Source organism: Alligator mississippiensis, chromosome 5 (genome assembly GCF_030867095.1).
Source record: "Alligator mississippiensis isolate rAllMis1 chromosome 5, rAllMis1, whole genome shotgun sequence".
In the NCBI taxonomy this organism is placed as follows: Eukaryota; Metazoa; Chordata; order Crocodylia; family Alligatoridae; genus Alligator; species Alligator mississippiensis.
In genome coordinates, this window is record NC_081828.1 from 102,995,031 (window position 1) to 103,018,191 (window position 23,161).

Consider the following 23,161-nt stretch of genomic DNA (forward strand, 5'->3'; position numbering starts at 1 on the left):
CACTTAGCTTCTGGTTGCTCTGCATGTCTTTACTCAGCAGCTATATACCTATAATGTGGTAGTCAGCAAAATGCAGAGGCATGTCTACATGTATTTTTCTGCTAGTATTCAGGACGTAATAGAAGTCTTTTCCTCTCAGGGATTGTTTTACTAGGTTCTGCCAGAGTAGTTTTGAATGTGAACCTTCTTATAGTTTGCTGTCATCATGAATTTTGCAAACAAAATAATCTAGTGTCTACAAGACCTTAGCAGGTAGGCAGGTAGCAAACAGAAGCTCTGTCCACACCATTGGGACTGCTGCTGTTTTAATTATGATGGCAGCACTGAAGTGGCTGTGTTCCCAATTGCTGATCAGCTTTGGTGACAGAAGGAGGTTTTTTTACATTAGGTCCCCCAGACTTTTCTGGAAGAAGCTACTTTACACTAGCAGAACTGGATCCTTTATTCTGGCAGAACATGAGTGTGTCTATATGTTAATTAATGCACAGTGGTTACTACTAAATAAATGTGCAGTAACCAGAGCTAGTGTGCAGTAGTGCTGGCGATTGCCTTTTTAGTGATGCTACTGCTCAGTAGCTTAATAATACTGCACAGTAATGTATTAGCACTGTCCGTGCTGTGGCACACTACTGTGCAGTGTTATTAGGCTACTTCACAGTTAGTGTCTTGTGTTGACATGCCAGCTAGGGGTTTTGCTGGAAGAATGATGTCCACTACAATGGATCTTTACCTACACCCTGCTAACCTAACTCTTTGAAAGACAGGAAGCAGAAGTAGGTAAATCTATCCTTAGAAGAAATGATTTAGTGCTTATCAGCCTAGGAAAGTGCATGTCCACAATTCAGCCTCCTCTATGAAGATGACTGTCACAGAGCACTCAGGTGCCCTGTGCCTGAAGAGGGGAAAACTGCTAGGGAAGGAGCCCTAGCAGTGACTAAGGAGCACAGCTGTGGGTTGCCGGGGCAACCAGGGAAGGTCAGCTGACCAGAGGGGGCAGGGCCTGGCCCTTATAAAGCCCAGGAGCTGAGGCCAGAGGCAGTTCCCTGCCAGCAGCTAGAGAGGTAGGAGCTCCCTAAGCCATGATGTGAATAGAAGCCTAACAGCAGGTATGGCTTGACCTGAGTGGAGCAATGTTGTGGTAGCCAGGTGGCTTACATTTGAGTTCTAGCCAGGAGGCTCAAGTTTGTGTTGCTGTTATAACTGGTGGTTTGGGTGAGGCTATTAGGGGTTGGAGGAGGCCTCATAGGGGACCCACAGTAGCGTGGGGACTCCAGTGCCAGTAGGGGTGCAGCATATGGGGTACATAGACCCTGGCCCCAGAGGGGGGGCACTGCTGAGGAGCCCCAGAGCAGCTGTGGTGATCCCCAGAGAGGGGGCATGGTTGAGAAGCCCCAAAGCGGGTGTGGTGAGCCCCAGAGAAGGGGTACTGTTGGAAAAACCCCAGAGCGGACGTGGCGAGCCCCAGAGAGGGGGCACGGTTGAGGAGCCCCAGAGCGGACGTGGCGAGCCCCAGAGAGGGGGCACGGTTGAGAAGGCCCAAAGAGGGGCCTGATTGGGGGAAAAAGCCGAGACATAACAGCTATTCCATCAGCGAGGCTTGGGCTGCAGTATTGGGGAGGATAGGAGCCGCAGATAGAGCCCCCTGGCAACGAGGCAGTACAATGGCAGCGTCCTGCTAATTAACATCAACTAATTAATTAACAGCAAGGTGTGGCAGGTGAAGGTGGGCGGTTGCCTCAGGAACAGGTGTGCAGGTCACAGTTTTGCTTGGCCCAGAACAGTTACCTGTTACAATGACCAACAACTGTTCAACTTTCAACATATTTACCTTAGTTGGAAAAGCTCAGTCATGAGACCTCAACTTCTGATACATTTTAGTGGAATGCTAATTAGCTGCTTGATGAATTCTGCTCACCTGTTAAGTTCTCTTTTACACATGGCTGATGTCCAACAACAACAAGTAAAGTGTTCTACCATGTATTTTTGACTGTGGTTTTCAGACTGTTTTAGTCACTTGTGATTAGATATGCTTACTTGCCAGAACAATACGTGTTTACTCAGGGATTGCTTTGTGACTGAATATTGCTCAGAGGCAATCCCTGTGTTCTCCAACTTTTTTTCTTCACCAGTAGCCATAGGACACCTTGAAACAAGACCACACAACATTAAAATCACCATAGGTTTCAACCATAATTTATGCCTGGATTTTTGAGTATTTAGAGATGAGATTTTATTTTGGCCCTGCCTTTACTTTTTAACTTTCCAGAAAATTCAAACAGACTTTTGGTTATCTTAATTTCTGAGACATGCCACCAGCCAGTTAGATTGGTCAGGGCCCATGTATTATAAAGAGATTCCATCTGTTAAGCATATGGTCATTTCCGTTAGGCAGTGCAGTTTTCTTTTTTGAATTATGCTCAACTTCTTATTAAATTGCAAAACAAGAAGAATGGGGCAGGTGTCCTACTTTCTGCTTTTGTTTCCTAGCATGCTTCTGTAAATTTAGGTACAAATCCTATCTTGAGGCCTCAAATGAAATTGAATTTAGTATTATCCCATTTGTGGACATCACAAAACTACTACACAAAATCTGGCACAATCTAGTATGGTTTGGAGACTCTTGCTTTGTGACACTCCAAGATTAAATTGGCATATGTGCCAGGATTCAGCAGCACTGATATAGATGCAAGGGAACTTGCATGACAGACACCTGACCAGTCTGTCTTAGCTCAAACCCATATTGTTAGTCTTTCATTTTCATAAGCACTAAACTAGCTGACAATTTAAATACAAAGTGTTTAAGATACCTAGTTCCAATGCCATTTGTTAATAGTGTTTGGAGTGTGATGGCAGGAGATCCATATAAATTATCTGCATTGGAAATAAATTAAGCTGCTGCTATCAAAATATTTTATTTTTAGAGTGAAGACATATGGGTAAGTTTCTGTGTCTTGTATTTTAAAATGTAATTGTATATTTTTCTCGATGGCAGTAGCAGATGGGTAATGGATGGACACAGGTTTTTTCAGGAGAGTCATGTGATTGCCAAGGGCTCCAGAGAGCTTCATCATTCATGCAAGTAAGAAAGTTAACAGGAAAAAAATGCTAAACCACAGTCTTAATTCTAGGCATTAGTTGCATGAGTCAGAGGAACCAATCCAAACTCCACTGAAGTTGATATAAAGATTCCCATTTGGATGAAACACGCACGTTTTCAGAGCCATTCTTATTTTGGCAGCTTCTTATAGATTACCTCTTCATAAACACATGGACTGGGTTAATCATGTTTAAAGACTCCCTTCATACATTTCATACAAATTTATAACCTCACTCAGGAAGAAAGCAAGCTTTTAAATAAATTCATATACCAAAGTAGAATTCTGGTATCAGGTGCCCAACAGTTTTAATGTCTACGTGGGGATTTACAAATGCTTAGCCATCAAGAAATGCTTCCACCTCAGCAAAAGTTAGGTTGGCAGAAAGAGACCATTTAGTATAGATGGAGGTAGCATACTATAGGTCAGGGGTTTTCAACCTTTTTTAGTAAGTGTACTTTCAGTTGCCGGATGCAGAGCAGGGTGGGGGACAGGGGCATGGCTGAACTCAGAGTGGGGGTGAGGAGGCATGCAGCCAGATGCCGAGCAGTGGCAGCATAGAGGGGCACCGCTCCCTTTGCCTGCCCTGCTCCTGGGAGGTGGCGACACAGGATGATGGTTGATGGCGCTCTGTTCTCATCCACCCACATGTATCACCTAGGGCCTTCCCAAGTACCCCTGGGGACATAGGATCATAGAAGTAGGGTTGGAAGGGACCTTGTAGATCTTCAAGTCCGACCCCCTGCCTGGGCAGGAGGAAAACTGGGCTCAATTGACCCCAGTCAGATAGGCATCAAGCCACTTAAAGACCCCCAGGGTAGGAGCTAGCACCACTTCCCTTGGAAGTTGGTTCCAGATCCTAGCCGCCCTTACTGTGATGTAGTTCTTACGGATGTCTAATCTAAACCTACTCTCCAACAACTTGTGGCCATTATTCCTTGTTATCCTGGGGGGCACTAGGGGAAACAAGGTCTCCCCCAAACTCTTCTGGCCCCCCCTAGTGAGTTCATAGATGGTCACCAGGTCCCCCCCCAGCCTTCTCTTGTGAAGGCTGAACAGGTTCAGGTCCTGTAGCCTCTCAGGGTAGGGTCTGCCCTGCTGTTCCCGGATCATGCGGGTGGCCCTCCTCTGGACCCTCTCAATGTTGTCCACATCCCTCTTGAAGTGGGGTGCCCGGAACTGGACACAGTACTCCAGCTGTGGCCTGACCAGTATTGCATAGAGGGGGAGGGTCATTTCCTTGGACCTACTTGAGATGCACCTGGGGATGCACGATAAGGTCTTGTTATCCCTGCCGACTGTGACCTCGCATTGTTGGCCCATGTTCATCTTGGCATCAATGATGACTCCAAGTTCCCTTTCTGCCTCTGTGCTCTCAAGAAGGGAGTTTCCCATCTTATAAGTGTGCTTCTGGTTACTACTGCCCGAGTGCAGCACCCTGCACTTTTCCGTATTGAAACGCATCCTGTTTTTGTTAGCCCACCCCTGCAACCTATCCAGGTCTTTCTGCAGTCTCTTCCTCCCTACTAACATGCCCACATCACCTCAAATTTTGGTATCATCAGCAAATTTGAACAGGTTGCTTTTCACCCCATCATCCAAATCGCTGATAAAGAAATTGAACAGTGCGGGCCCAAGGACCGAGCCCTGGGGGACTCCTCTGCCCGCTTCCCCCCAGGTCGAATATGACCCATCCACCCCCACCACCCTCTGAGCACAACCATTCATTGTGAGTGCCCTTGGTTGACAACCCCTGCTATAGGTAGTCGGTGACTTCCAAAAGAGTGGTTTTAGCAAGAAAACAAATCGCTTATGTACATACAATTCATTGGTGGTTTTTTTAAAATACTTTCCTTTTATATGTCATCATTGTCATGCCAAGTATTAATTGCTTATGCCTGGATTTCTAGAAGTATATGTAAGTAGTGAGTAGAACCCTCCACCACTAGTTATCTAATTCCCTTTCTAGTGAACAGGTGAGTTTGGCCTTTTGTGACAGTGGAAGTCAAGTTAAGCTGTGTGAAAATAGGGACACCTTTTATAGGGCTCACTGTTCTCATATTCCTAAACCAGGTTCTATCACATGTATCATCAAAGGCATCTCTAGTGAAAGAGTCTATGGAATATTCAGTAATATTTCTTTAGGGCCAAATCATAATGGCCGTACTGTTTCTTGATCCCTTACCTAAGTAAATTTTTAATTATTTTCTGTAGGAGTGTTCCTTGAGAACCATCAATAAAAACCAAGTAAAGATGGCAAAAAATATTTGGTGTATTTATATTAAAACTGTAATGCTAGTAATAATCATTGTTGCAATATTCACTTTTTCAATTTATTTTAAAACACTTATAAAAACAAGTCACTAAAATGATAAGATTAACATGGGATTGCTAAGTTTGAGCCTGTGGCTCTGAGTTTTCATAAAGAGAGGAGATGTTTTAGAAATTCTGGATCAAACTACATGGATTTCAAACACATCCTTAGTTCTATGTTGTTAAATTCAGAGTTATGTTTTACATCCAGTTCTGTGCCTTGGTGCCTAAAGATAGTTATGTACTCAGAGGATTATCAGAACAATTTTTTTTTATAGTACATTGGTCCCTGCTACATTATTACTGCTAATTACCATTTGGATATTAAATGGGCTTCATCATTCACAGGATACAACTTCTTAAACTTGAAATGTAAAACAGTGTTATGGAATGTAACAGTGCACCATCTGCTAACACAATGGTAATCACTCTTGAATTATGTAATGGGAAACAGTGAAGTTACATTTGCTAAAATGATGATGTTTGAAAGAAGAGTGAAGTGACACCTTATACACTGCCATATTTATTTGAATCCAAAAGAAGGTTTTTTTTGTTTTTTGGTTTTTTTCCCCATTCAACATGGTGCAGGGGGAGAGAAGCCCCTACGTTAGATTTGAATACTAGAGCAAGAGCTACTGCTAGTGCCTGGTCACAGCCAGGATGACATGAGGTGGATTATATGGCAGGAGGGGGAGTGCACAGAGTGGGAGATCACAGTGTGTGGGGGAGCATATGGTATGTGTGTGTGCTGGGGGGGAACAGTGGAGTCTAAGCAGTGTGTGTATGGGGAAAGAGGGGAAGCATGTGGGAGAGACTCCATGGTGCTCAGCCTAGAGAACCCAGAGGAACACTATGTAAAGTGGGAAAGGGAACCATGGGGGAGACCTCACTATAGGGGCCAGAGCTGTCACCACTGCTGCCTGGTCAGGGCCAGAGCCACCATCTGCTTTGTGCTGTGGGCCAGAATTGAAAAGAGAAATGCCCCATTGTGTAGATAGCAGTGGAGGTAGCAAGTGTTTGGAGGGGTCAGGCTCCAGGCAGAGCAGGTATAAGAGGCAATCAGTGAGGGGGGTGGTAAACATTGGGGGATAAATTACTTGAGGAGCAAGTGCCAGGGGTTAGATGCAGGGCAAGGGTCAGGGTCAGGCTGCCTGCTCCCCACTTCTGCTTTCCCTGTTACTTTCCCCCCTGCCACTGTTTTCCCCACTGCAGTGGGGGAGGGGCAGGAAATAGATTTAAGACCCCCCCACCCTGCAATAGATAGATTCAATATGGAAAACCATAGCAAACTTATAATTTTTTGTGAATAGAATCTAATTCCTGGGAGGTCGTCTTAAATTCAAAAACATCTTGTATTTAGGTAAATACACTAATTCAGAAAGGCATAAACTTTCACAAGCAATAGCTTACTTCTGCCTTCTGCTTGACTTCATACTAATATAGTTAACTGTTTCATTACAAAATCCATTGTGTCAAGAGCATGTTTAAGTTGTCACAGCTGATAATCTTTCTCATGAGTATATGCCAAGCACAATAAGATATTAAGAAGATGAGGAAAAATTGAATTAACTTAAATTCATAGGGCTGAGAGACTTGGTCATTAGAGATATTATTGTAACCATCTGCTTGATGCTACTTTGTCCAAATGGATTCACCTTAGGTGACATCTGAAATGGCATTTCAAAAATGAGAACGGTGGAATGTTTTTGAAGTCTGGATTGTTGAATGAGTTATGGCCAATTGAAAAGCCTGAGCTTGCCTGAAATAGCTGGTACTTCAAACGGCAGTTGACAAATTATTGTAGAGGAAAAAAAAAATCCTGTTTTTTCTGCAGGGCGATAAATTGGGAAGCCTAATGTATTTCTTTCATCATTAGCATTTCTTATTTAATGCTAACCATTAAACCAAGTAAAACAGACCTATGTATCATCAGAAATTAAAAATAAATTAATATATTATTTCCTACTACTTGATATAGGAATAAAGAGTAGTTGGAATAGTTGAAAGGAAACTCAGCTTCAGTTAGTTAACTTCTTCAATGTTTATTAGAATTGAAGAGGTAATAAACTTAATTTTGACCAAGTTACTGGGCAGCAGAAAAAATGGAATGCCTGACTACAATAGACAGCAAAGGTGGAAGAATAATGATCCCATTTAAAATCCCTTTGATATCATTATTGCTGCAAATTAGGATTGAACTCAGTCCTACTGGTTCACATCAGTACTGTATAATCAGACAGCTCAGGTTTTCTTAGAGAGAGAGTGGTGTTTTTAATAGGTCTTTAAAACCTCTGAATCTAGCATGGGAACGTTTTAAAAAAAAATCAGTGTTGTGATCTAGATAAGTTCAACGTTGAGCAACAGGCTAGATTGCATTCCTTGATCCATGGGGAGCTGTGGGTAGAATTTGGAAAATGCAGAAATAATGTGTTTCAATCCCTGTGTATAACCATTAGAAAAACATAATTCAATAATCTGTAGGCAAAATTTAATGAGTGACAGATGCTTTAGGCCAGTCTATGCTTTATAACCAATTAAATAATAATTTTTTTTAAATGTAGATTCAATTTGTCTAGCAAATTTCTAGTTCATATGATGTCTTAACTAGTGTGTGTGATATTCCATACTCCTATAATCAGCCTTACCTCAGGTATCTAAGATTATTTCTCTTGAAAGTATTTTGATAGAGTTTCTTTCTCTTAATTTTTCTCCTGTGGGCACTTTACTTTTTTAGAAAATGCAGAAAGATTATAACTGTATGGTAAAGCAGTTTCCTAGCAATTAAAATTTGTGCACGGAGCAGTAATACAGAATCTTGCTTCTAGTGCTAACTGTTAAAAAAACATCCTTTAAAACGGTATGTGTTTTTTTTCCATATCCAGGTTCTTGCACATCCAAATACTTGGATTTATAAGTGCAAGCTGCATACTTATGCGCTCAGATAAGTATACACTTGTTTAAACAAGTGATGAATAAGTTTTAATAAGCATTACTAACAGAATAGGCATGGTTTGCAAATCGTTAGTTAACAGCAGGAGTAAAACTGCTTAGCGGGAACAGAGAGCAGCTTATAGCTATAAGATCTAAATGCTCTGGCAGGTATGTAAAGGAGAAGCAGATATGATAAATAAGGCAGTGAAAGAACAAAGAAACTTTTATAACTAAAGGCCCAAATGTAAAAGTAATATGTTGACAATTTAATAGCAACAGAGCATCAAAGAAGGATAGGATACAAAATTATTTTTCATTGAGAATCTGTCTGATATCTTGGTTCCACTGCAGAGGATACAGGGTTTAGCATGAAGTTTGGTATAAAGAGAAATCAACCTTGCTTGTAATGAATGCTGGATAAGAGTTGAGCCATTGGCTTGACTGAATGGAGTTCTGTGTTCTGAAAATATTTTAAGCATGATTAAAACCTGACTAGGTGATGGAATCAATGTCAAACTGAAGAAAACTTCATTACTTTAGAGCAAGTCAGCAAGGGCTATTAGGCACATTCTATCAAGCAAAGAACCAAGCCCTGATGGATTCAACACAGGCTTTTTCAAGGCCTCTCATACAGATCCATAATCAATTGTGCCTGAAGCTTTTTGTGTCATCTGATCAACTGCATCCCTGCCCTTACACTGTGCCTGAGGTAACTCCTTATATATAACATTGGATTGTTGGGTGCTATGGCCTCATTTCTCTAATAAACTGTGGTGATTTTGGGTTAAAATTCTCCACATGTTGAATGTCAGACATTACTGTGCAGTTCATGGCTGCAGGTGAAACTGAGTTCCATAAGAGGATAAATTTTTAGAGATCACTTTTTCTTCTTTTTACTACAGTACACATAGAAGAAGCTTCTTGATGTCTGACTGCTTTCACCTCACTCAATATAGAAAAGATCTCTGTGTCATGTAGTGCTTTCTTTGCACATCCTTCTAGAAAATGAAATTCAAGAATGCATTTGCACTCTGTATTTCTGACCTATATACAACTCCCAAAGGTAGGGAGGAAACAAGAGAAGAGCCATTCAATGGCCAAAAATCTTACCTACACTTGTAGCATAAGGCATGTTTCTACAAAAGTAATGAGCCATGAAGTTCACATTACTTATTGTTTTATCTTAACAGTGTGTGTAGTGCCTACACCTAAGTTAGTCCACTAAGGGACCCTCTTTTCAGTTGTTCATAATTTTGAAAAACTTAAACTATATGGGGAGAAAGTTTGAAAGCTTCTTTGTTTCTTGGGTTGGTTCCCTTTCCCCTTCCTTCCTCCTACTGAAAAAAAACAAACCCAGTGGCTAGAACAGCTGAGCAACTTTCCAATAATATGGTTAGGGGAAAATGTTGGTTTTACAGGAATTTAAGTCAGTGGGCCAAGGCAGGAGGTGACAGAAGCTAGGATTGGACTCAAGGAAGCAACAGAAGAGGTTTTGTAAGCACTAGCTTCAATCTTCTCTAGATTTTTAGTTGATTGTTCTTCAGTTTCCAATCTCTTTCACTGTCTAGGAAATAGCCCTGAAATCCACTGAGAAATGGTATGTCTCTGTAGCCTCAGACTACACAAGGTATGTATCCCCCTTCTCTGAATTGAAGGGGATTGTCAGCAGGCAAAGGCGCTGTGGGAGGAAACCATCAACTGCACACAGTTTCCCCTCGGTTCTCTATAGAGTCAGGCCAGGACCCAACTGCTTAACTATATATGGGTTTACAACTTAATTTTATTAATTAATATATACACATCTACAGATAAGTAATCACTTATTCAATGATACAGGACTATATTATATACATGACTTAAACCTCCTATAGAGCTTCAACCCACACAGGTAAGCAACGCATCTGGAACCGGTAAGTATAATCAAAGACAGGTAAATGCAACACATCAACAGGGATAAACACAACTAACTATTTAAAGTCCATGAAAGAACATTGTCATGTATACAGTAGAAATCAAAGATAAAATACACCTGTACTCATAACAGTGAAACCTCAACTGACAAAATATGACACAAATGACAAAATATGAGGTGCCCACTCACCCCTCTAGGTGTTGAAGGTGCTACTATACTAGGGTCTCCCAGTCCAATAAGGGGAAGTCTGGCCAAAGCTCTGCCAGGGGCAAATGGGATGATACTCCAGGCCCCTGCAATCCCTTGTGGGCTAGGATGGGACCCCTTACCTCACAGGGGTGCTTGCTGGCTTCCTCCCCTGTGGGACACCCTTGTTCCCAATACTCATAACCCCGTGGTGATGGGAGGCTGCTCTGGCTCTGTGGAATGGGCACCTCTCCTAGCACAGTGTCTGGCCACTGGCCAAGGCTCTCTTCCCATCCTGAGACCTGCTCATGGCTCTGTGCACCATTTGGCTCACTCCTTATGGCAGGGGTTGGAGGCCTGGGCCACCTCATGCAATACCAGGGCTTGATCAGATCCTGGACCCACTTGGGGGGGGGGGGGTACTGCTGTGTTGGCAGCCTGGTTGCATGCCAGGGGTTGGAGACCTGAGCTGCCTTGAAACAACTCCTAGAGTCCCAGTCAGCTCATTGACCCTCCATGCAGTGATTTCTGCACTGCACTCTTGGCCACCTGCTGAGTTTGCAGACCTGAACCACCTCAAGCAGCTCTCAGGGTCTGAGGTTCATGCACCACTCCCTGGCTACCTGCCAGGGTTGCAGGCCTGAGCTGTCTCAAGTGGCTCCCAGGGTCTGGGCTCCATGCACTGATCCATGCACTGCTCCCTGGCCCCCTGCAAGGGGATGCAGACCAGGACTGCCATGAGCAGTCCCAAGGTATGAGCCCTGTGCACTGTTCCACATACTGATGGGGCTGAGGTATCCTTCTGAGCACTGCTTTACCCACTGGGCAGCTCTTCCTAGCCCCTTCTTCCTTTGTCCCCTGATGTGTCTCTCGTGCACTGGGCACATGGCTCCCTTTTTATTCTGTGCCCCAAGTCTTGCTGGAGCTGCAAAATGCAGGATTCACTCAGGTCCAGAAGGCTCCTGCTCTCCCCCCCCCCCCCCCCCATACACATGTGTGCACACCTTCCAGGCAGGGTGGGGGCAGCTCCACCCAGTCCTTACCTGATTGGTGGATGGGCTCTACCAATCAAAATGAAGATTTTCTGAGCCCAGGATGTGCTGGGCTGAATCAGTAAGTCTGCCACATCTCCATCCCCTGGATGTAGGAGCTGTACTCAGAAGGTAATTACTCATCTGGTTACTCTGTTACCTCAAATAGAAGATTTTACTGGTGGACTAAAGATTCAAACTCTGCTGATGACCTAAGTTCAGTCAACATAATGACCTCTATTTTTTTTTAATGTAAATGTTAAATCTAAGAAATCATATCCAAAAATATATTTTAAGACAATGTTAAGGTTTCAGAGTCAAGTATTGGAAGATTAGGAAATGCTTGTATTGAGGATGCCCATGTTTGTTTATTTTAGCCCCCCTGGTGTTAGTCTTTGATGATAGTCTTTCTGGAAGCAGGGTCATACAATGGAAAATGGCAGGCTATGATAACTATAGGCAGTGCAGGTATCTATGGTCCCTATGTCTTCTCTGATACTTCTTTATATCTCCCAGGACTTGTGAAGTAGGGAACTGCTCTTATCTTCATTTTACAGCTGCTGAACAGAGGCACTGAGAGATGCCATGCTTGGTGTCACATAGGAAGTCTGTGGCAAAGCAGAAAATTGAACTCTCTCAAATTTCAGGCTCATGCACTGAGCACTGGGCCATCTGACTGCACACATGCTGCACTAGATATTACCAAGCTACTGTATGGATAGACAAGAAGAGAGAAGTATGTTTGCTACCTACACATTGTTAGCAATAGTAACTGGCTGAGATCCAGCTTAAAAGGTAAGTGTCCTGTTGTATTCTTGAAGAATATAATTCCTTTTGCCACTTGCCTTTTGCAAGTTATTTTGCAACTACTACTTCTTTAACTATTACTTTTATTGGTTTGGAAATGTCCTGTTCAAACTTGCTGTTTTGGTTCTTTGGGATAAAAAAGTAAGTATCAGTATAATAGCAGAAAAGGTAATCTATACCGATTAAGCCTGGATGTTATAAAAAGTGGAATCAGAAATGTGTAGTCAGAACCAAAGTAATTTGGAGAAAAACCCGCAATATCCTTTATTAGGAACTTGTCTGAGGATACTGAAACTAGAGAGTTACCTGAAAAAATCACTTTCTCTTTCAAGGATTTTAACACTTCACTCATTTCTATTATCACTTTAGATCACCTACAGTGGAACTGCATTTATTATTGCAGAATTAAGCCTTCATCTTATATTTTAATAGTTTATAATAGTTCAACTTTATTGTTGAGTACAAAATAGGCCAAATTCTGCTCTCGGCTTAATCCATACAAATCAGTGGTATCAAGTCTGCTGTTCTCATGAATCACAAATGCTCACTGGTAGCAGAATCTGACCCATAACCACCTTCGGAATCAATAAATGCAGAAGGGTACATTTTTATTCTGAACAAGGCTGCAGAATAGAAAATGTGATTTTTAAATTAGGATTTTGTGCCTAATAGTGCCTGGCTTGTCTTGCGGAACTCCTGCTGAGGCTGGGTAGTTCTGCCAAGCCATGATGACTTAGGGCAGAAGAGAGCAACCCTATTGATGTACACCTTAAAGTGATGTAGGCATACAAACAAGTCAGTATGAATGAATGGAGGACATAGTTTTTCATTATATCACCTGCTCCATGGTAAGTGTTTTCATGTACCATGTGACTGATTGTGAAATTTAACCCATGTGGCAGTCAGACCACACCTCCATGCGGCACCCAATGACTAGGGAGACAACAGTCCAATTACCCATGGATCCTGTTACTTACTAGCCAGAGCAGAGCAGGAAGCAAACGCCAACACACATTGCTCACAACAGCTTTATTCAGAATGCAGACCGCTTCGGACTAGCTCCCACACCAACGGAATACGGGGAACCGTGGTGAACAATAGTTTTTTCTACATTTATACACTTTGGTTCATGTTTATTAACATGTATTCTACCCTTGTCCCTCCTATGTTCCACCCATTTCTCCTCCCATCTCAAGCTCCACCTCCTGTTTTACTGCTTGCTTCATTTGCATGGAATTGCCTATACATTTCATTCATTTACATGACTTCTTGCTATAAGCGCATGTCTAACACCTTGACTCCTTTTCTTTGGTCAATGGGCAGACTCTGACCAAAACCTGGAGGCTTCTGCACCAATCACCATTCACCTTTTTGCATATGTTCATCTCAGATTCTGTTACTATTTACATGTTGTTTTTCACGTTCCAGTCTGTTTTTCTGTCTTCGGTTGTGCCATCCTCCACCCTTATTGGGTCCCTGTATCTTATCTCATTCCTCACTGTAGCTGGTTCACAGCACAGAGTCACACAGATTTACTTGCTGCTTTTTTCTTAGAAAATGGTTGACACAGTTAAGATGGTTACTTAGCATAAACAGATGGCTGGATTAGATATCATTCTGCTTTGTGGTCAGCAGCTTTCCTAGGCCACAGGTTAAAGCCTTTGTATTCAACTGCAAATCCAGTACTCCCTAATAATCCACATTATTGTCACCCTACCAGCAGTTTACTCCTCAGTGAAAGAAGATTAAGCTAATGTGGATTTAGCTTTCAGTTAACACAGGGTAGGAGGGTGCATGTTGTTTTTGGTGACCATAGAACACTTAAGGCCCATTAAACTTTGCACTCATTTACCTTTTGGTAACATGATTGGGGACTTTGACCATTTTCTTTTTCATTGCACAGTGTGCCTTCATTTCCTTCACCTTCCAGTATGAGGTCCCAGCCTGGCTGTCGCAACCAAATTTTGTAGTCGAGACCTAACAACTTAGAATCATACAATCATAGAAAATTAGGGGTGGAAGGTACCCCAGGAGGTCATCTATTGCTCTTGCCTTCAGAAGGCCTCCTGCTCCTTGATTGACCTGCTGAGTATCAGACATTCATCCTACAAATTTGTAGGATGGGAGGCTTCTTTAAGACAAGTGGGAGGAGTGAAGGGATTTCCAGGGATTGGGGATGGTAGGGAGGAAGGGGAGGCATGTTGTTTCATTCAAATTAGCCTGGCATTCTGGAACACAGGATCTCTAGCAGGGAAGTGACATTGAAAGTGCAGCTTTCAAGGCAAGGGCTGAAAAATTGCAGAGATCTTGGGGGCAGCTCCCAAACTATGCAGCCCCTAGGAACCACAAGCAGGGGGCCACACAGGCCCCCTGAGAACCTGGCAACTCCTCCCTGGAAAGCATGATTGTCTGGGTTCTCTACCAACCCCTGGTGGCATTTTGGCAACAGTGTAATCCCTAGAAGGTGCCAGTTCTACTTAGAACAGACATGTGCATACTTCTGTCCAGGGACAATGGTGAACCAGTTCCCCAAAAAATGATATTCTTGGAATGGTTCAAGCATTTTTTCTCTCTGCACCCTTAGTGTATTAACTACTGTTGGAAAGTTACCCAGGCTATTGTCTAGTTGCAAAGAGCAATTACAGTGTCCTATACTCAGGTTTCATGTGTGTATATACATTCATACACTCAAGGATTTCATTCATATAATGTGAATGGTAATTTGGCTGTTACCCTGTTACCCTCCTTCAAGATGAGGCAGCTAGCCTGGCTGAGGGGTGCAGCTGTAAGAAGGCTAATGAGGGAGTGGCTCACTGAAAGTCAAAATCCTAGCGAGCAGAGCCAGGAGATGCAAAAAAGTACCAGAACTGGCTATGAGAAGAGACAAGCCTTCTATGGGAATCCTGTGGCCATAGGGAACACCTCCCAGTGTCCAGGAGGGTTTTTTTTTTTTTTATTTTCTTGTTTGCTTGCTTTATTTGTTAAAAGACTCAGCATGTGAGACAGGACGGGGAGGGCACTTACCTGTCCCCTTCTTCTGTGAGAAGGGGCCCTAGCCCCTGACAATGGCGCAACACTGTTGGCAAGCCCTTCTGTGCATGTGTGCAGTTTAAGAAGGGCCCAGCAATGGCAAGGCCACAGTTCATCCCAGCTCCAGTGTGAGACACATGGGCAGAAACCTGTTGTGCCCCCATTGAACGCCAGGACCCTGACCTGGACCCCCAGTGCAGTCAGAGGTGGGTGGGGTCTGTGACATGGGAGGGTCCTAGTCAGCTGCAGGGCAGCTGAGAGGAGCCGAGGAGGGTCATGCCCTCCTTTGGCTCCTACATCACCCAGACCCCAGGGAGCCATGCAACTGAAGCTGCATGAACAGGACACAAAAACAGGCATGCTTCGAGGCCCAGCATGTGAGTTAGCATAGGAGTTCATGCAGGAGGGCAAGTGGGAGGGCTGGAGGCCCTGCCAGTGAGCCCCAACAGAAGGTAGTTACAGCAGTAGCTGTATTGCCACCGGTACAATGTGGATGGCCACATGCCACACCCCGAGGATCCCCTTGGAGTCTGAGACCTTCCCCTCTGGCACTTCTGAGGTCTCCACCCAGATGGAACCTATGGTTCCGGGCTCCACACAGATAGAGCCTCTGGCTCTCAGCTGTGGGGGCTTTCTGGCATGATTCCAGGTACTTGGGACTGGGAGCATGACCACCTCCCTCTGCAAGGTATGCTCCACTTTGGAGTCTCTAAGGCACCAGATAAAGAAGTTCCAGACTGAAGACCAAAGACTGCATGCCATCAGGGATGGCGAGCAGGAGATTGACTCCTAGAGCCAGGCCCTTTATCCCAAGAAGGCCAAGGGTAGACCAAAATCACCTTCTAGGACAAGGGCGGACTCGGATCTCCCATACTGTCAAGCCAGGGGGTTGGACCAAGGTGGTCAACGGCCCCAAGGCCTGCTGCACCCGGGTCCCCTCCCCTCTGGAGGTTTGCAACAGATAAGAACCTCTTGCAGGCCCAGTAGAACCTGCTGAGCTGCCAGCTCCTGCAGGCAAGGGAGGATCACTAACAGCTACCATCCCTGATGTTGGGAGAAAAAATCACTCTTTTAAACCAAATTTATAAAACAGGCCCAAACAGCTGTTTCCTCTTGAATCTCTCCCCAGAAAGGTGTGGTGGGTCTTTTCCCTGTCCGTATCTATCACCAGTTTAAATTAATAATCACTAAAAGAACTGCTTAAGGTACATGAATAAAACATTTTATTAATTAACAGATTTTGGGACAAACAGTAAAGTTAACTACAAAGTATAAATGCACTGAAAATTATATAAATCTGAACTTTGTTAAGACCAGAGAGATTCAGAGAGAGATTTATTTATTGAAGGCTCTGCTGGCTTTTGGATATCTCCCCTTTTCACCCAGTACTTGAAGCTTACCTACTTCTGTGTGGGTTACTAGTCACTTACAGGGTTTCAGGACAGTGAGAGCCAGTATCCAATCCCACCTAGGAGGGGTGATACTTACACCAGAATCAGGGGAGCCACTACTATAGCACAATCATGCATCTGATGGGGAATTGTCAGGGAGCCGACTCCTTCCTGACTCAAGGCAGCCTCAGTGATGGATGATCCCTAGTGACAAGAGGAATCTCAGCTCAGTGCTGTGGTCCTGCTTGTTCTGTTTGACCCAGTCACTCACTTCATCCCATCTCTGTATCTCTCATCCTTCCTGTCACTTTTCTCTTTGTCCACACACACATACCCACACTGAGAGAGCCCCACCCTCACAGGGTCTCTTAAAGGGCCTTTGTGCATGTTCCATCATATCTCAAACATGCGTCTCATGGTATCCTTCGTTCATTATCTCATCCATACTCATACTTCTCATCCATAGGCTTCCGTTTTTACTAATTCCTCATTTAATTTCCCAATCATTCTCTTCTCAGCCATATTCCTTGTATATATCAGTATCATTCTACTTTTCATTTGGCGCATCCAGATAAACATTTCCATACTCAACATACCCAAACATACCTGTACATATATGATCAACACAATTGGGTGGAGCATGGTGTTAAAGACACCTGTTGCCCTCAGGGACCATCCTAATAGTATCTCCTACCACTGATGACCCACCATCTGTGCAATAGTGTTCAAGATCCTCACAATATAAGTATTATTATGCATAAACTGAAAATACATCTCAGCTTTTTCTGCATTGGCCTCCAACAATATAGTAATACTGTCATGTATTATCATTTCCTTTAAGAGGGTCAGATTCATATCAATGTGTGTGGGTATTAGTCAGTCATACAGGATGAAATCTTCCTCCACCAACATATTGTAGGTAACTGGTATGCTAATAACACATATGTCTGGATATGATGTTGATATCTCACATCCACAAAATGTATTATTCTTCCAAGTAATTGAAACTTCATATCAATAGTTCCATAACAGAGTAGTATACCAAGTACTTATACAAATAGTGTCGATCTATTATGTATATAGCAGTAGAGATATTTTTGTCATATATAATACTAAAATGAGATTCATAGTCTGATATATTCTTATTATTGTTACAAGTATCTCTTACAATGTCATAACTACTTTCACAAATGTATCCAATCTCATATGCTTTACAATGACGTACATCTATTAATTCATCAGAACTTGGAATGGCCCATAAAGCACTTATTTTTAGTCTCATTATGGATCCATTTATCCTTCTTTCCATGTAAATAATAGGGCTATTAGTTTTTACCTTTGCCTTTATAACTGTAGATACCCTAGCTATTACAACTTTTTGATGGGGACAGTATTCAAAATGTTCTAATAACCACAAATCTGATAGATAATTTTCCATTTCAGTAGCAATCCTAGATATTAAATGTCTTATTTTGATGGGAATGATCCCTGAATATCCCAAACAGATTATACCACTTATGTTTTTCACCCAACTGTGCTTGTGCACAAGTTAATGCGAAACCTGTGTTGTTCTGAACTTTTTCAAGTGCTCTGATCATCAGTAGCTGTTGTAACTGGGAAACCTTGTGCCAAGCTGGGAGTACCCTAGCATTGTTTAAAGCCTGTCTTCCAGTGATGAAGTTATAGGACCCCATAGCTCTCTTAGACGTTGGGCAGCCCTTGACAATTTATTCATTGTCACACTGTGTTTAATATTCCCAATCCAGTTCCAATACCCCTTGAGACACTTCCTGTGTCTCGGGTTTTCTGGTAGGGTCTGTCCAATTCAATGGCATTTATCAACCAATTTATCCAACCTTCAGCTAAGGTGGGTGTGAATGACTTCCATTCAGGTTGGATCCTGGAAACACTATCCATATCTATCTGCAGCTTTACCTGGTGGATCATATATATAGGTTCAGTAATTAATTTTTTTTTTTTTTATTCCACACTTCACATATGATAAACCTGCTTCAAATAAGGTCAGGATCAGTTCTACCATTACCCCCCAAAAAAATTGGCAAAATTTTTACGCTGCAATATCCACCATGATATGTATGATCTGAAGTAGTTTCTATATTCCATTTACCATAAGCTGCCTCATTGTATACATTCCAACAAAGTAATGAACAATAATCATCATTAGTATACTTGGTCCAATAGTAAATAGAATCAAGGTCTTCCTGATTGAATGGTACTTTCTCAAGGAGTGGATCAATAACAGTGATTAAATATTTCTTAGATAGCAGATCAATTAAAATTACAGGAGTTTTGTTAATCACTATGAATTGCACATAAATAACATAGTAATAGTTAACAATTTTTTTTTTTTTTTTTTTTTAGGTATCATCCAGATTACGCATGATTCCATATCCTTAGTAATGTTCTTAAACTGGACCAAGTCAGGGTTACTGGATTGCACTTGTATGGAATTATTGTTACTATGAGTATACATGTCATAGCCACAAGTTATAACTAGTAAACCCTTAATTGTAGCTGACCATTCACAAATAGCTTGATATTTACATCATTGTGCTAGTCTTCAAACCCATTGTGCAGAACTATCTTTGTTCTGTTGCCATGCCTGAAAGATATCTATTCCTGATCAATCTTGATTGTTATCCAACTGACAGGTTATCGTTACATTAGTCGCCCTATACAACTATACAATAGGAAGTCTTCCCATGCTGACATTATCATACAGTCCACTCAACAATCTCCTAGAGTCAACATCCCAGATTGTTCTAGACCAAACCACCCCTTTGGTCATAATGGATGACATTAGGAGATTTGCTTCAGTCTTGTCTTCTGTACACTGTCATCTATAAATATTGTCAACAGGAGAGTCATTAAGAATATAGCTGTTACATCCATCTTCATGATAAAGGGTCCTGTAGATATTAAGTAAATATACACATTCTAATATCACTCAGTAACCTTTCTACAATTTGTTAGGATGAATGGAACCATTTTATACCCTCTTTCCAGTTTTTCCTGACTTCTAACCAATAAATAGTGGGGCTTGCCTTATCAACAATGTCATAGGGACCATTCCATAAAGGTGATAAGCAGTGCTTGGTTTCTTTAAAACATCTGACCATGACCTTGGTGCCTATTGGCCACTTGATGGTCTTTAAAGGTCCGAACCATTTATTCATGATTTTTATGTTATGTCCCAAATTCAAGGTAACTTGATTCTGTACTCATTTGATCTCTGTTAACATAGAATCTACCCACTTTGATTGACACTTGATTGGTTGAAAATCGGTCAGCACATCACTAACCAAAAACCAGGACCCAGGCATTCACATTTCTTTCCTTGTGTTTGCAAGGTGCAGTGTGAATCCGTGGGAAGCAATGGTGCCTCTGACTGTCAACAATATTAAGGGTAATTTCACTTCCCAATCTTTTTCCATTGCTTTTGATGACTTTTCTTAGTGAAGTTTTAAGATGGTGCAGTTTGTGTGCTCTACTAATCCTGAGAATTCTGGGTGGTAGGCTGGATTATAGGAAAGAATTGCTCTACGTTCAATGCCTTGCACAGTTTCTTTGTCACTGCTCCGATAAAGTGGGGCCCTTCATCTGACTTGCTGATTAATGGCATTCCCCAATGAGCAAATACCTTGAGAAGCAAAACCCTAACAGTGGCTATAGCTGTACATGCTTTTGCAGGGAAAGCCTCAACCCACTTTGTAAAGGTGTCAATTTTAACTAGGCAGTGTTGGTTTCCATGCTGCGTTGTCACCAGTGACTCTATAAAATCTATCTGTATCGTGTGCCATGGTCCCACAATCAGACAATGCTTCAAAGGAACTTTCTTTACTTTGGGATCTAGGTTATTAATGGCACATACAATACAATTATTCATACTTTCATAGATGGTAGGGTCAGAATGGACCTGAGCAGATCATCAAGTCCAACCCCTGCCATAGCAGGAAAGAGTACTGGAGTCAAATGATCCCAGCAAGGTGTTCGTCTAAACTCCTCTTAAAGACCCCCAGGCTAGGAGCCAGCACCACTTCTCTTGGAAGTTGGTTCCAGGTCCTAGCCACCCTGACTGTGAAGTAGCACCTCCTGATGTCTAGTCTGAATCTACCCTCTGCCAGCTTGTGACCATTATTTCTAGTTACTCCTGGTAGTGCTCGGGGGAACAGGGACTCCCCCAATGCCTGCTGGTCCCCTCTGACTAGTATGTAACAGTTTGTATTGATAAAGTTCTGTACATCTTTGACTATGCCTGGTCACCAGACATATCTCAGAAGACGACTCACTTTTCTCAGTATTGAAGTGCCCAATACTGTGAGCTACATTGATTAGCTCTTGGCAGATGGTCTCAGGTGCCACTCATATGTAAGAGTTGTCTAAGCACTGAGCTATGACTAGTCCAGAGGGTTCCTGCCAAACTCGCCAATTCCTGTGCATGTCAATCTCAACGAATTTCATGATAGAAATATCCTGTTTCTACAACTCAATCAAATCAACTGAAACCCAGCCAAGTCATGAGTGGCTACAGAGCTCTGGGAGCGGGCCTTAGGGGGGTGGGGGCACAGGTGGTTTTTTTTTTTTTTTTTTTCCCCTATCCTCCCAGTTACAGGTCATGGGCTGAGGAAGAAGAGACAGATGGAGGTAGTCAACAAAAGACTGTGGTGCTGGTGTCATCATAAAGGCTTTGGCTTCCATGATCACAGTCTGCTGTTTGGTGAGAGGCAGTGGTCTGCTGAGAAGAGATAGCCTCCACCTCACTTCACTGGGGAGGAAGCTCTTCTCAGCCAGAATAGCTGACCTGCTCGACTAGGCTTTAAACTAAGCTCACCAGGGGATGGGTGGAAAAATGCCAAAGCAAGCCCATTAGGCAACCACTACAAAACCAGCAGGATAGGGTACCCAAGGAAATCCACTCCTACCCCAGCCCTGGAATGGTGTCCCCCCTCGGAATGCAAGGCAGCCTAGGGCTTCCAATGGGACACTTATGTGTCTGTACACCAATGCCAGGAGCTTGGGGAACAAGCAGGAGGAAATGGTCCTCCTGCTAAACAAGAATGACTACGCTCTCACAGGGATAATGGAGACCTAGTGGGACTCCTCCTATGACTGGGCCACAAATATAGATGGCTATACCCTGTACAGGAGAGAGCATGTGGAAAAAAGAGGTAGCCTTCAATGTCAAGGAAAGCGACACATCCCTGCAGGCTGACATTGGCACCCACATTGGCACGGAGGACAACTGCAGACCCTCTGGGTTAAAATACATGGGGAACATGGCACAGGGGACACAATGCTAGGATTCTACTACAGACCTCCAAACCAGGAACAAGAGCTAGACCAGGAATTTGCCAGAGAACTGACTGAGGCTGCATGCTTTCAGTACATGGTTGTCACCTCATCCAATGCACCAAATGCCCTGATGGAAGATATGTAGGAGAGACCAAACACCAACTGCGCACCACAATGAATGCACACTGGAAATCCATCAAAGACAGAAACACTCAATTACCGGTGGGGGGACATTTCTCACAGGAGGGCCACTCTCTCTCCAATCTCTGTCGTGATCCTCAAGGGAAACTTACACAACACTTCCCAGAGACGAGCCTATGAGCTCCATTTCATCAACTTGCTGGATACTAGAGATCATGGACTAAACATAGACATTGGATTTTTGATACATTATAATCTGCCTGGCAACTGACTCCCCAGTCCAGCCCAGCCCCTGGCTTGTTTACTTTTCATTCCATCCAGGAAGAGCACACACCAACTGCTGAAGCTTCCTTAGCCTGACGAAGGGTTTTTGAACCCAAAAGCTTGCTTAATAACTATTCTCCAACCATTTGGGTTGGTCTAATAAAAGATACCAAATTCACCCAAGGAACCTTGTCTGGTTGTCACAGGGGACTTCAAGTACCCCAATATCTCATGGGATGAGTACTTGGCCAAATCTGAATGGTCACTAAGCTTCTTCACATGTGTGGATGAGCTCTACATGACTCAAGAAGTCTATGTACTGTCAAGAGGTAAAGCACTGCTGGACCTGGTACTGGCTAAAGGGGATGATCTAGTCAGTGACCTAAGAATTGAAGGAAAGCTGGGAGACAGTGACCACGAGCTGATCACTTTTACTTTTCATCACAAAGATGGCAAGTCAGCCAGCAATGCAGACATCCTTGAATTTAGGAAAGCTGATTTTGATAAGCTCAGGAGGCTTGTTGTTGATGTCCTAAGGGGCCAGGACACAACAGGGAAGGGAGTCCAAGATGAGTGGTTGCTCGTTAAGGGAGTGATCCTGAAAGCACAAGGTATGTCCATCCCATCTCAGAGGAAAGGTAGCAAAAGGGCACAGCAGCCCCCTTGGCTCTTCAGGGAACTCATGGACCTCCGGTGCCTAAAAAGAGAGGCTTATAAATGATGGAAGACAGAAATCATGACAAAAGA

The 23,161-nt window shown here is 43.0% G+C and overlaps 1 long non-coding RNA gene across 1 annotated transcript; it reads left to right on the forward strand.

The window, feature by feature from the left end:
• Positions 1–1,047: 1,047 nt before the first annotated feature.
• Positions 1,048–19,820, forward strand: LOC132250647 (uncharacterized). The gene is made up of 3 exons (XR_009462245.1): positions 1,048–1,106; positions 12,026–12,263; positions 19,079–19,820. It is a non-coding gene; the product is annotated as an uncharacterized LOC132250647 (long non-coding RNA).
• The last annotated feature ends 3,341 nt before the right edge of the window (positions 19,821–23,161 follow it).